General features: G+C 34.0%; 1 non-coding gene across 1 annotated transcript; it reads left to right on the top strand.

The window, feature by feature from the left end:
- Positions 1 to 2,116: 2,116 nt before the first annotated feature.
- On the top strand, positions 2,117 to 2,188 carry TRNAV-CAC (transfer RNA valine (anticodon CAC)). The gene has a single exon. It is a non-coding gene; the product is annotated as a tRNA-Val (tRNA).
- The last annotated feature ends 13,909 nt before the right edge of the window (positions 2,189 to 16,097 follow it).

Here is a 16,097-nt window from a genome sequence, read left to right as displayed (position 1 = left end):
TTAGTATGCCCAGGCTAATGTTCGTATTACAATAATTGTTCTTAGCTTCAACAACAGAAATGTGATGGACTTTCTTCGGGGTGTAGCGCACAATATTGTTTTCGTTAAAAAACCGTTGAAGTCGTGGTGAAGGCAGGAAATTTTGTGGCATTCTGTTTAATTGGACTCTTAAATTTAGTTTGTTCTTATTCAAATAAATGGAATTCATATCGTCTGATTTTATTCAAACCTTCATCAATTGCAATTAAGCAAAATTAATTAACAAGCGTAATTAGGACATAAAGGTGGGCTATATTAAACCAAAAAAATGCGGGGGGGGGAACCTCCTACGAGGGGGAAATCTTTCGGGAGGAAATGGTGGGGCTCCAGGGGGAGATCTCCTAGACCCGTATACATACCTTGAAGATGCAGTAAAAAAGAAATTAGATTTTTTTTTTTACAAAACTTAACATTTTATTTCGATAACCACTTGTCACGAGCCAGGGGTAACGATGTCGTTATATATGATAAACACCATTTTACCAAAGAGAATGACAGAAGAGAAGGAGAAATTAATAATGGAAGATCAGCAGAAATCACAATAATATATGCTACTACTAAGGATTGACCATTAAAGGCATCTTTAGAAAGCGAACACTTTTCTGTGCCTCCATCGACGAATGGGCAAGAAAATGATAATGAAATAAAATAAGATAAAACTAACTGAGATAAAAGAATTAACGAAGAACAAAACTTTTCTTGTGAACCATACCATCTACCGGGGCGAAAGAGAGAAAAATCGTGCACGGAATAAAGAACATCGTCGTCGGTTAGAAACGACTGCATGGCCTGTGAGATTTCTCTCTCTCTCTCTCTCTCTCTCTCTCTCTCTCTCTCTCTCTCTCTCTCTCTCTCTCTCTGTCTCTCTCTCCACCTCATTCCTCTCTGGAAAGCCAGAAGAGCTCTGCTTCCCTCCGACAAGAACCGTTAACAACGTGTAAACGCGCCAACTGGCCTCTTGATGAGGCCGGTCAAGACCTATCATCTCCTGGGGTGGCTCTCCACGTTTGCCTTCCAGAAATAGGAATCGTTACCACCTCCCATCCTCTTCCAACAGGACGCCAGGGACTTTGAGCGAGGGATGGAACTTGCCAGGGAACGAGGCGGCCAGAGTACTGGGCGGCGAATCTGGAATACGAAAAAGCTGATTAATTCTACTTCCTTCCACCAGAAGCCGTTACTTGGGCTCTCTTCCAGACGGCCCATGTGGAAGATTTGCCCAAGGATTCCTGGAAATGCAACGGAATGAATGTGAAATTGAGAAAAAAAAAAAAAAACGAATATCGTGGAATTTGAATAATTGCTGAAACAATACCTGAGAAAACTAGATTATTGGAGAGCATGATGATGTAATAATTTACTTATTATGTTCATTTACTCTATTACTAATAAAACAATGTTTTATAATTTGTCAAATATCTTAAAAGTTACTTATCGTTCTATATGCGTATTTTGTTATTAAATTCTTAATGAAAAATCATAAATTCTTAGTAGTGAATTTATCAAATCTAAGCTAAACTTTGATATATGTGTGTGTATATATATACGTATGTATATATATGTATGTATATATATACATATGTGTGTGTGCGTGCGCGTGTGTATGCGCGCACTCGCCTGTGTACATGCGTGTATGTCTGTAGGCTGGGTGGGTGTGTATCCACGTCAGATCTGGTTCCCCAACTGTCAAAAAGTCCTCGGCAAAAAAAAAAAAAAAAATATTCACACACTGTGCACATTTTACCCTCATGAACAAAGAAATATAGAAAGCCGAAACTTTAAGAGGATCAAAGAAATTCGTCTAACTGTGGCGTCATTTTTCCAGTCTCCTTTTTCCACCCTCTGTGCTTAGTTTTCTAAGCCATATCCGGGGAAGTTTAAATCGTTCCCCTAACATTTATTTTTCACTCGTCCCCTCCAGTTGCCATAACTGAAAAAATGAAAAAAAATTGTGACAAATTCCTGACATTATATTTTTTGAATAGTGAAGAAGAATTGTCGGTGAACAGAAAGACTGAAAAATGTTGCTTCGTTATTTCTTCGCAAAGCGAGTAAATATTTAAGGACGAAAATGCGAGAGGGTGTAGCTCAGTGGCAGAGCACTCGCTTCACGAGCGTAAAGCCCCGGGTTCGATTCCCGGCATCCTCGTAGTGTATTCCTTATAATGAAAGAAAGACAGACTGTCGTAGAAATCTACTGTGATTGTAAACTTCAACGGCCACAGAATTTATGACATATTCAAAATTTATCATTTCCATGAATAAGATCTTTTACAATACCTGTTTGTGATTTGGGTGTCTCTGACCCGTTCATTCTTCACCATCCTCTCAATCAACTACAGCAGCTCTGTAACTACAAGGTACTTCATTCACAGCAAAGGTAAACAAAGGCACTGCGGATTTTAACGGTCTGTGTCAACATCCAATCGTCCCTGGGCAGGGATAAGTGCGTGTGTGGTTGTGTGTTTGTGGGTTTGTGCTGTATCTGTGCCTGTGCCTATCTGTGTGTATGTGTAATTAACGTGCAGGAAAATGGTAGCCCAGTAGCATGATACACTTACTAAATGTAAAAGACCAAACGTTTCACTTTTCGCAAGTGAAACAATGGATATCCCTAATGACTTTCAAGTGTTTACAATTCGTGTCATAATGTTTAACCATCTAGATTTTCTGGGAGGGCCTGGGGTAGAGGCGGAGATGTGCCAGGGGTTCGTAGTCAGCTGGCATTCTCTAATTAAACCAAAAACAGAGTTGCCTGGTCTACATTAACTTTCGGAAACACTGGTTGGACGTTCGTCTGTTGAGTTTGACCTCCTTTGGATCGAATCTGTTGCTTTATGAAAGTTTGATAAAGTGTCATACACCTCTGTTCCTTGAACCTTGTATGGTGTCCACAACCTGATTTCGAATGGTGAAACTTTCACTTTTTTTGTTCAACAGATTTCCTGTGCAAGCAAATAACATCCAAGACAAAGGAAAGAATTAGAATCATATTCAGTTATTAACAGGAATTATACTAATTTCTCTGGGTATTTGTTCATAGAGAGTAAATAAAAAGTGATAAAATAATAAAACAAAGAGTAATAAAATGTGATTTTCCATTTTCCATGGTGTATCATTTGGCAAATGAAATAACATATCATATCATTTTACATGCAATAAACTTGTATACAGAGAATTATTGTAAAGATTACAGGAGATGGAAAATATTTGAACTTCATGATTATTTTTCACTAGTGTGGAAACGATAGTATTATCAAATAGGAAACAATATCACGCCAAGAGACTCATTAAGTGTTGTGTAGGAATAATATAGTTCTGAAAGAGAATCCAGGACCTTCATTCGTGATATCATGTTACTTTTTTTATAGAAGTATTTGTAATATCCTTGTTACACTTTTCCTCTATTATCAACATTTTTAGAAAGATTTCGAGTATATATATATATATATATATATATATATATATATATATATATATATATATATATATATATATATACACACACACACACACACACACACACACACACACACACACACACACACACACACATACATATATATTATATATATATATATATATATATATATATATATATATATATATATATATATATATATATATATATATATATATATATATATATATATATATATATATATATATATATATATATATATATATATATAAACACACAGACTGGAGTTACTGGTTACTGGCCCACAAGCACAGAAAATGGCGCCCTTTGTCATGGAATAAATCTTAAGGATTCTGGATCTGTACCACAATGATTCAGTTGACAACATGAAGAACAAGCTATCATTATTTACTGCCAGAAGGTACATTGAGTTTACTAGTACAAGTTAACATTATTTATTACCAGAATGTATAATCATGGAGTTTAGTGTTACCAACATTATTGAGGGAGATACAAATATTTTACCAACACTATTCTGCACAAAAAAAAGAAATAAGGATGTATTTAAAAAAAAACACTCAAAAAGCAATACATAATCCTGAAGTTCTGAACTGAAAAACTGTGAAATTAGCATTGATAAAAACAGTTTTAGATAAAATTTTTAAGTGCACTCAAACTTCACAGTGATGCAAACTCGTTAGTTAAAGTCATGGAGTTTAGTGATACCAACATAATTGAGGGAGATACAAATATTTTACCAACACTATTCTGCACAAAAATAGATAAATGAAATAAGGATTTATTATTTGTAAAAAAATAAAAAAGCAATACATAATCCTGAAGTTCTGAGCTAAAAAAAATTGTGTAAATTAGCACTGATAAAAACAGTTTTAGAGAATTTTTAAATGCACTCAAGTTTTACAGTGTTGCAAACTTGTTAGTTAGAGTAATGATTTGACTGGCCATTCTCTAATAGCCCTTACCAATCAAAGAACTTTCATTAAAACTGAATAAAAAAAATGAAAACTAATTTGTCAGCTTCTGAAACTGCTTAGATTTAACATTTAAAATGCAACATTGATTGTAAAGAGATTAGAAAAAATAAAAGTTGATGGCAATTATATTTGGACTCTGCGAGACTTTGCTGAAGCAAAATTATCAATAACATCATCAAAGTTAATGAGTTCTACCTCTTCACGCTCAATACTAAGAAATGCTAGGGCGTTAAGTCTATCCTGTCCCATTGAGGCTCTGAGATAAGCCATAATCAATTTCAGTTTACTGAACGAACGTTCACAGCTTGCAGTTGAAATTGCTACTGTGAGCATAAGTTGGATTGCTACTCTTAAGTTGGGGAAAACATTTTCATCACCATATTGTATAATGAATTGGATGAGCTTCTCTGGAATGGAAATCTGAACATCCGTTCTACTTGCCAAGAGCATTCTGCAGTCTAGATTTCCTCATAAAAGTTCATTGCCATCCAAATCAGTGCTGTAGAATTCGCCAACATGTAAACAGTTTTCCTTCATTCTCTCGTCATCCAGTAATCCTGAACTTTTACCTTTTTTAAGAATTTGTTCTACATCTAGCAGAAACCCAAACTTGTTGTCTAGATCTTCAAGTCTTGTGCTACGTTGTTTCATTTCAGTATGCAGTCTATTTATTGTACCTTTCATTAGATGCATGATCTCTTGTTTTGCGCTGAAGCCTACATCACTAGCTGTTTCTCCTAGCATCCTTTTCTTTATTCTGGTCCTCAGCTCTACCATAACACTTAATTCTCACATAGTTCTAATGCTGCACTGACTCATTACAGATTGCTTCTAGTTTTCATTGAAATACATTTCAAGTGCCTTTAAGACTTTGTCAGCATTGTGAACCACATTTGATGGTCTTGAAGTCTCTTTTGAATGCGGTCTATTTTTGATAATATAAGATTCCAAAACAAAATTAATGCAAGGAAATGAAAGGTAAGAATCCAGTGCAACAGCTGACTGGCTTCACTTCTTGTATCTACATTTTCTTTCAGGTCAATAGACATTTCTCCCAGTAGAATAACAAAGTCATCAAAGTGGTGACAAATTGGTTTAACTGCCTCTTCTCTTGCATTCCATCGGGTTTCAGATTCAGATTTTAGTGTGATTGGCATAGCTTTCCTCAGCTTGTCCCATCGCATTGTTGAGTGTGAGAAGAAATTGCACAGTGCATCTAATGCATCTAAGCTGATTCTTCACTGGCTGCATGAATACCAGCTAGATTCAGTGGTGGTTGTCACAACTGACAAATACAGCTTTACTGTTCTTTTCAATGATCCTCTGCTGCACAACAGATTTGTGCCCTGCCATGACTGCAGCGTTGTCGTAACACTGTGACCGACAGTTACAGATGGCATATTGTCCTTTTCCAGCTGATTACATATTACTTCAACTATGCTTGCTGCGTCTTTTTGTTTGACTTCAGTGCAACCAAGAAATGTCTCTTTTACAGTTACTGTTTTTGTCTCAAAGTTTATATCAACATATCTCGCGGTTTCAGACGTCTGGTCCCTGTGGGCACTGTCGGGAGTAGAATCAAATGAAAGCCCATAGTACTTTGCTCGACGGATATCAAGTAATTTGTTCCTTGCAGTTGATGCTAAGAGTTGTATAAATTCATTCTATACTAAAGGAGACAAATATGACACAGATCCAGGTTCTAATAATCCAAGTGATTCAATTATTGGGTCGAATTCAGCAATTAGTTTCACCAGGCCAAGTAATTACAGTGTTTCTGTTGTCAGCGTCATGTATGTTCTCATTTCTGACCCCGAAAAGCTAAGTTCTGATTAGCTAAGAATTTGATACAATGTAAGATCCTACAAAGAATTTGGTTTAACTTTCTCTATTTGGGTCTGCAGTGTTTTATTGACACCTGTATTTACGACTAAAAATCTCTCAGATTCTTTCCAAATTGTGAAGGACTGATTGTGCCATTTACTGTTTTCATGTTTTTCAATTTCTGTGGAGCTTTCCACTGTAAACCATGTTCTTCACTAAGGACGATTAAACTGCATCCAGATTGAGAAAAGAGAACACAACAGAAACAGAAAGCAGCATTTTTTTAGGTGAGTACACCAGCCATGAACGAGAACTTCCTCCTTGATCCCCAGCCCCAAGCTTGCGGCTTAAACAGCGACTTTCATACTCCGATTATTTTTCATTGCAACTGGACCATCCTTGTTCTGGAAAATACTTGACCCTTTTGATGCAATCTCAGTTCTCAGGCATCTGGTACGATAGCTTTTCTGGTCTTCATGTCAAATTCCAAGTAACCAATGTCATGATGTTGAATTAAATTGGTATTGAAACGTTGCTAAATTTGCAATCTTGCTATGTACCACTGCATGGTCGTCACTTGTTTGACTTTTAGGGGCAAATCTTTTCTTGAAGGCTCCTGCTCTGATGTGAGCTCCTGGTCACTGTCAAGGTCTTCTTCGAGGTCAGACTCACTTAAATGTCTGGATGCGGTTTAAATCCATCTCCGATGGGAACATCAAAGGAACTGTTGCTTGCTGTTCTTGCTTGACTTTCTGACTCATTTACTATTGATGGCCCAAGACCCTCCTGGAGAAATGCTTTTATAATTTCGCTTGATTTTCTTGCTTCTTCTTCTTGTAATTTTCTTCTTTTCCTCCCTTGTGCTCCACTAAGCTTTTGGTGCTTCACCATGTCTGTGTCTTGACTGTGGCATAGACAAGTACAATGAATAAATTAAAAAAAAGAAAAATAAGTAAATGAATAAATAAAGAAATTGTAAATTTATAGTTTCGGTTAGAGAAACTCAGTAGTTTTGTTGTTTGCGCTCGGTATTTCAGACGATTTTAAGGCTTTTTTTCTTCTATGGTATTTCCGTCGAAATTAACGGTTACCAAGATATTTACCAATATTATTATTGTTATGTGAACAGCACATCAAAAACTCTTGTTTACAACTAGTAATGTATTTTTTTTTGTGGAACTGGTACAACTTCGTATTCCTAATAATGTAAATTTTGCTGATATAAAATTGTTATAAAAGTAAAGTGACTTAAAATGATATATTGAGTGAAGTGTATAAATAAATAAATATATAAATAATCAAATAAATATAATAAGGATTAATAAATACTTCCTACTGCCTAAATTGCTGAACATAAAACAACAAGTTACAACAACAAAAATTAACATACTGTACTTACTCTGTTGCTCTGCTCAGGAAAGTTAGGTGTAACTGTAATTTCTCATGAAGTCCTTGAACCACGAATGTACAAACTAAGACTCATCAATTGCATGCGTAAGTAAATGGATCCTAGAATCTGATTTTTTTTTGCTAGAAAAGCACACGGCAATTATTTGGCATACTCTCGAAAACTGTACATATGATATAGTATATGAATGGTAAAGTTAGAGGAGAAACTAGAGTTACTAAAGAACTGCCTGACCGCAATCACTCTACCAAGAAAACGAGTTTGACTCGGCGGGTCAACCGACATCCATCCTTCAAAATTCAAATTCCACATTACGTTGTTTTAAGGACCATCATTCTCTCTCTCTCTCTCTCTCTCTCTCTCTCTCTCTCTCTCTCTCTCTCTCAATCAGTTATTTTCAATATCCTAATATTTTTTAATTTCGCACAGTATATCATGCCAGTATATATATATATATATATATATATATATATATATATATATATATATATATATATATATATATATATATATATATATATATATATATATATATATATATATAACATGCACACACAAATGTGTTTATGTATATATGTATAGAATACAAATACTATATATATATATATATATATATATATATATATATATATATATATATATATATATATATATATATATATATATATATAGTGATACAAAATACATTTTTTTTGTTTGTGAAGAATCTCTCTTTGATACATCTCCCTGTAAGCTCACAGCTCCCTGTAATAAATTGTTCCCCAGGCTCATTTTGGCGCCCCTAAGGTCGGCGCCCATGGCAAGTTCCCCCCTTCCCCCATAGTTACGCCTCTGTATATATATATATGTATGTATATATATATATATATATATATATATATATATATATATATATATATATATATATATATATATATATATATATATATATCATATATCAATACAAATGAAAGAATAGAAAAATGGTGCAAATTCTATCTTAGAGATGTACGATAGCACGAACATTATTTGTTCAGTCTTGAATGATATATTCACGTTGCTTACAAAGAAATTTTAACATAAAACTTTCAATCGAATCCTAAAATCATCTTATAAAATGTACTTTTTACGTAGATTACTGTCTTCGTCCCGTAGTATATCTTGATGTTCCTGGGGGTAGTTTTTAAATGATATAAATTTATAAAATAGTGTTACTATAACAGTATTGGAGAAGGTAAAGTGGTGATAACTAAGAAAAAATACCTGTGGTTCCGTTATGTAGTAATTTCTGTCATTTTATCTTTAACACTTTTTCTTTCCGTTTGTGTAAGAGAGCAGAAGCACCTCTCTGTCTGTCTGTCTGTCTGTCTGCCTGTCTGTCTCTGTCTCTGTCTCTCTCTCTCTCTCTCTCTCTCTCTCATTTTATTAGTACCCTACAAAAAATTTATCTTCTTGACAAATATATGTGTGATTGGTTGTTCCATATGGATATGTTTCACCTTCTTAATAATAATAAATAATATACCAGTAGGGACGATACCATTTCACATTTCAAAATATATATATATATATATATATATATATGTGTGTGTATGATGTATATATACATATATACATATATACATATATATATATATATATATATATATATATATATATATATATATATATATATATATATATATATATAGTCATTCATTTATGTGGCACCACGTGGATCCATAGGGCCTCGATGAACTCACGCCACCACATTCTGTCCTGGGCTAACTCCTCAAGGTCTCCCCAACAATCATCTCCCGCTTCCTGCCTCATTGCCCTCAGCCACGTCTTCTTGGCCTACCTCTACCTCTTCCACAGGGCAGCCCACCCTGGTGTATCTCTTACTATTCTCTGTCTTCTATACACATGGCCTAGCCGCTTCCAGCGTGAGAACCTAACATACTCATCGACCCCCGTTACTTCTCTCATTCTGCGATTTGATATCCCATCCCTCCAATTAATTCCTAATATTCTTCTGAATGCCTTATTTTCAAATGCTGACAATTTATTATCCGATGTCACTGTAATATAGCATGACTTATGCCTATAAAACAAAATACTCCTAACCATTACCTTATAAATTTTGATTTTTGTATGCACAGAAAAATTGCTATTATTCCAAATATTTTTAAGCATTCCCATTGCTTGATGAGCCTTTTTTAATCTTTCCATTCTTATCTAAATAAGTGCCTAAATATTTAAACTTATCCACTTGGTTTACAACCATGCCTTCAATTAGACAATCCTGTGCATTTTCAATATTCATATTCATGATTTAAGTTTTTCCAATATTTATAACCAAACCAACCTTTCATCCTTCACTCACTAGACAATCCAACACTCTGCATCTTTTCTGGTCCCGCGCAGATCAAAACTATATCAATAGCATAATCCAAGTCAGAGAGTTTCCCATTTTCTCTTTTAATCCTTCTCATAACGTAATCTACGACCAACACATACAGCAGAGGAGACAAAATGCCACTCTGAATCACACCAGACTTAACTTCAAATGGATCACTCAAACAACCATCAACCATCACTTCACAAGATGTGCCCTCACGCATGTTCGTAATAACCCTCACAAACATTTCCGGTATTCCATAATGTCTCATGATTTTTCCCACAGTCCGTCTCGAAATACTATCAAAGGCCTTTTCAAATCAACAAAACAAAGGTTTAACGGGGTTTTCATTTCATTATTTTCCTGCTGCATTAAATACCTAACCATGAAGATCTGATCACTGCAACCCCTGCCTTTTCTAAATCCGGCCTGTTCATCCCTCAGAGTACCATCAACCACTGGCTCCAACCTATTCAACGATACTCTACTGAAAATTTTCAAGACTACAGGTGACAAAGTGATTCCCCTCCAGTTACCACACCTACTCAGATCTCCTTCCTCTGGAACTTTAATGATCACACAATTCTTACAACTTGATGGTGTGATCCCAGTTACCCATATCTCGTTGAATAATGTCTTCAAAACAAATACTAATCTATCCTCCTCCACTTGAAGCATTTCCGGGAATAAACCATCCTCTCCTGGTGCCTTATAGTATAATCTTTTAACTGTTTTATTGCCTTAACTACTTCTAGCCTGATCTCACCTTCATCAATATTTTAATCTTCCTGAGCAGGCGGTATATCCTCTTCTGGGGACACTGGTCTATTAAGAACTGTCTCAAAGTGCTCTTTCCATCTGTTTCTGATTTCAACATTTTTGGTAAATAAATTACCTTCCATATCCCTGACTGATATATCTTTACACTTCCCAGCACTGCCACTCAGTTCTCCAATTGCTTTTATATGCTATCATTTGACTCAGACCATCATTTTTATTCATTAATTTTTTAGTTTCCGCAACATTTTCATTAACAGATCTTCCTTTATCTCTCTTAGTTAGTCTTTTAACTTCTGAATCCAAACTCAAGTATTTAGTTCTTGCCAATTAAAAATCTTCATCATTAACAAAATGCATCTCACTCCTCAATTTTGCCTGACCTCTTTTTATGATCATATCCCATGTTTCCTCAGACATCCACATCTTTTTCCTCAATCTGAGTCTCCTTCTGATCGTACAACCAGCAGCCTCACTCAAAGCTTTATTCACATCCCCCGACATCTCATCTGCACTTCTCCCTCTCTCCTCCAATGTTTCCAACACCAAAAACCTGTTTCTGCATTCTTTCTATTCTAAAATCCTCCTTTTCCTCCCCTTCCCTTCTAAGCATATCAATATCGTACCTATCAACAACAGGTTTTCCCTTCTTGTGGCTTTATAGATCAAGTCTTATTTTTGCATCGCTGAGTTAATGATCACTACCAATATCTGGTCCCCGATTAACACACACATATATATACACATATATATATATATATATATATATATATACATATATATATATATATATATATATATATATATATATATATATATATATATATATATATATATATATCTTTCCATGCGAGAATTCTCTTCCTGTTGGACTGTTATTGCCATCCATTTTTTGCAGTTACAAAGAGCTCTTATTGCGGTTTTGCATGACAGTTTGCAGTAAAGAATGAACGGTAGTGTCCTCTGTGCGGGTGTGGAAGTGGGCTTGGATTTCGTGGGTGGGCTTGCTGGTGGGTTGGGAGGAACACATCTCTTTGAGAATCTGGAATCACAAAGGACAGGCTGAGGCGTAATGGATTTTGCAATTTTTTGAAGAAATCTGATCACCTGAAAAATAGAGGAACGGCCTGAAATATTGAAAAGATGGTTATATATATATATATATATATATATATATATATATATATATATATATATATATATATATATATATATATATATATATATATATACATACATATATATATATATATATATATATATATATATATATATATATATATATATATATGATTATATATTTGTATATATTTATCTATCCTTCTATCTATATATATATATATCTATATATCTATATATATATATATATATATATATATATATATATATATATATATATAATGTATGTATGTATATATATATATTATTACTGGATTGATTATGTATTTGTATCTATTTATCTATCTATCTATCTATCTATCTATCTATCTATCTATCTATTAATCATCTATCTATCTATCTATCTAATAATAATATATATATATATATATATATATATATATAATAATAATGTATGTATGTATGTATATATATTATCATTCAAGTGCGAATACTGCTTACGTTAATCAACGTTAATAAAACCCTTGGAAGACCGTAGACGGAGAAAATAAAGGGCAAATAATGTGATAGGTCGCCAAGTGGTAAATTATAGGTGACAGATCTCACTAAAATGGAAATGTACAATAAAGCACTGAATTGGAGATTAGTACAAATCAAGGTGTTCGTAAATGCACCATATGCAAAGGTCGTTAAATTCAGCAATACAGTTATGTCAGCCCGGGTAGGGCAGATTCCCTGGCAAATCAGGATGGCAGGAGAAACATTTACTTGGTAAAGGACTGTAACAACACTCTTGGAAGTGAAATAATTCCTGATGAGACCACTACGAAAATTATCTCTCTCTTAGGACGAGTTAACACACCAGTTAAATGGATTGCATTACTCTAATCACTCTTAGCAAGGCTATTGAAATGATCTAATCACTTGTAGCAAGGAAATAGCATTACTCTATGCACTTCTAGCAAGGAACACTGGCATGGATAAGTACACTGTTACCAGGTCAAAGAAACAAGTCAGAGGAAAAGTACACAGGCTTAGAATTAACCTTCGAATCCCAGGATGTACCGTAATTTGCTTCTTTGTGAAGCTTGGATAGATTTCCCAGGTGAGGAAGATGTTAACTATCTTGTGGCAACATCTGGCTCAAAGATAAAAGTCCTCCAAGTATGTGGGAAACCGAGTGCCTGCCTGACACAAGACTCAATACTCAAATGGGCAGAGCCTTCAGCTGACCAAAACAGACTAACTAATGATCTCTGTTAACTTGCCCTTTTAAGGCAGAGAAATGTGCTTGGGGAATGGCTTCAGTCACCATCGTTGGCCCATACCTGTGGATTTAGAGGGAAAGATTTTCGACAGTAAATTGAAAAAGATAGTGGGGTTTAATTAGGTTTGGGGCTTGGCTAGAAGGAAACAGTGATTATCGCCCGTCCTAACAACTAAGGTTCTGTGCCACTACTAATTTATACCACCTCATTCCATATACTGTGGGTCTATGTAGTCCCCCTACTCAAAAAGAATATTTTCTGAATTACTAAAGAGGTAAGCGATATGGCGGTGTAGAAAACCGAATATATATATATATATATATATATATATATATATATATATATATATATATATATATATTATATATATATATATATATATACATATATATATATCAATGAGGAAGAGGACATAAAGACTTGCTAAAAAGGGCGAATTCATTCCCGACAATTCGTAATGGCTTCATCTTAGTTCTTCGTTTTCTCTTCAGTCGTAACATTGCCATTGTATTGTAATTTCTTTTTTTTTTTTAGAGAGATTCTGTTTTGCTTTATAAGTTGTCCATTTTAATTGCCCCTTCTAATTTTTTATATTTGTAATCATTGTGCAACCTTAATTTTTTTATTTAAATTTATAGTCTTTTTGTAATTTTTGTTATATATTTTGTACAGTCCTCGAAAATGTAATGAAGACATTACGAAACGTCGGTAATAAATTGACCCTTTTTAGCAAGTCTTTACGTCCTCCTCCTCATTGATGTACATCCGGCTGTGGCCACCTCTATTTGAATATATATATATATATATATATATATATATATATATATATATATATATATATATATATATATATATATATATATATATATATATATATATATATATATATATATATATATATATATATATATATATATATATATACACAGTATATAATATATATTAATATGCTACAATCACGTCCTTCATATATCAATTCAAACGTCTTTAATATAACTCGGAAATAATATATTTTTCCGATATATTACCGATAATAAGTCCATTTTTAGTTGATAATAAGTTCCTGATTCCTCGTCCGTCGGGTTCGAACCACGGAAGACAATCAACTAAAAATTCCCTTCGGTTAATGAAAATATATTATTTCGTCACTGATAGTCCTGAGTTCTTGTCTTATATACATATATATATATATATATATATATATATATATATATATATATATATATATATATATATATATATATATATATATACGTGGTTCTAACTAGCCCACGGGACGACGAACTGATAATCAACTAAAAATCCCTTCGGTAACATATATATATATATATAAAAATATATTATTTCCATACATATATATATATTAGCGAATTGATATATATATTATATATTATATGTGTGTGTGTGTGTGTGTGTGTATGAATCACGGTGATATATACATATATAAAAATATATTCATTCATATATATATTTACACACACAAATATACAAATATAATATATATATATATATATATATATATATATATATATATATATATATATATATATATATATATATATATATATATATATATATATATTATATATATATGTATAAAATGTGTGTGTGTGTGCAGTGTGTGTTGTACAGGGTATCCATAAACTCTCTACAATTTAAAAAATATGTTACAAAAGCAAATGAACAGACAAATAGGTGGAAATTATTACAAAATGAGGAATGGATATTGAGGCCTCATTTAATATACGTCAAAACAGTACTTGATGTTTCAAAACAGTGCCATGTTTTGCTATGTTTGCTGCATAGCCTCATCAATGGTAGCAATGGCATCAGTGATCTTTTGCTTGAGATCATTGATGTCCCATATCTTTGTTAGTTACATGATATCAGGAGAGTGATATCTGGTGAACGAGTGGCCAGGGCACTGGTCCATCTCTTCCAATCCACTGGTCTGGAAATGTTTGGTTTAGGAACCCACGAACATGCAGTCCCAAGTGTGGTGGTGCACCTTCTTGCTGGAAAATGATGGTTGGTTGAAGGTCATCTAGTTGTGGTGCCACATATTCAGTCAAAAGGTCGAGGTAAACATCTGCAGTAATTGATGCCTCGCTGAAGAAAAATGATCCCACACCATATATTTACCTTTGGACTATCTCAGTGAAAATCCCTAGTCACTTGGGGATGTTCTGATCCCCATATTCTCACATTGTGTGTTCAGTTTCCCTGGAACATGAAAGGTTGCATCCTCACTAAAACAAATTCAGTTAAGGAATGTTTCATCCTCAGAAATTCGTTCCAGCATGTTAATTGCAAACTGTTAGTCTTGGTTTATCATCTGTCTTGAGTACCTGTATGAGTTGCACTTTGTAAGTGTATGATCGCAAGTTCTTGTGTAGGACTTTGTGCACTGTTGAACGTGGTAGCTGCAAGTGTCTGGCAGCGGTACGGATGGACTTTGTAGGAGAGCGATCAAAAGTTTGTCTTACATGATCGATGTTTTCCTCAGATGTTCTTGGCTGCCGACTCCTCCCTTTATCCAAAACTGTCCCTGTCTCCAAAAATTTCTTGTGCCATGCATGAATTAACAGACGTGACGGAGGATCTCTTCCATACTTAGTTCTGTAGTTGTGCTGTCTGCGTATCCGATTTTGTATCAATAAACTATGGCACACATTGTGCCTTTTCATGAGGAGTAGCCATTTTTTAGGGGTTCATTTAACAGTACCTCTTTCGTCAACAGGGTACCTGAAATACACAAATGCAATGTGATTAAAAACTTTGATAATTGTTGAGTACATAAAACAAACTAATTAAGATATCACATCAATGGCTTTTGTAATATATTTTTAAAATTTGTAAAGAGACTGTATGGAAACCCTGCATATAT

The sequence above is a fragment of the Macrobrachium rosenbergii genome, chromosome 42 (genome assembly GCF_040412425.1).
Source record: "Macrobrachium rosenbergii isolate ZJJX-2024 chromosome 42, ASM4041242v1, whole genome shotgun sequence".
NCBI lineage: Eukaryota > Metazoa > Arthropoda > Malacostraca > Decapoda > Palaemonidae > Macrobrachium > Macrobrachium rosenbergii.
The sequence above is the reverse complement of the archived record's forward strand: the minus strand, read 5'-3'. Positions and strand labels throughout refer to the sequence as shown.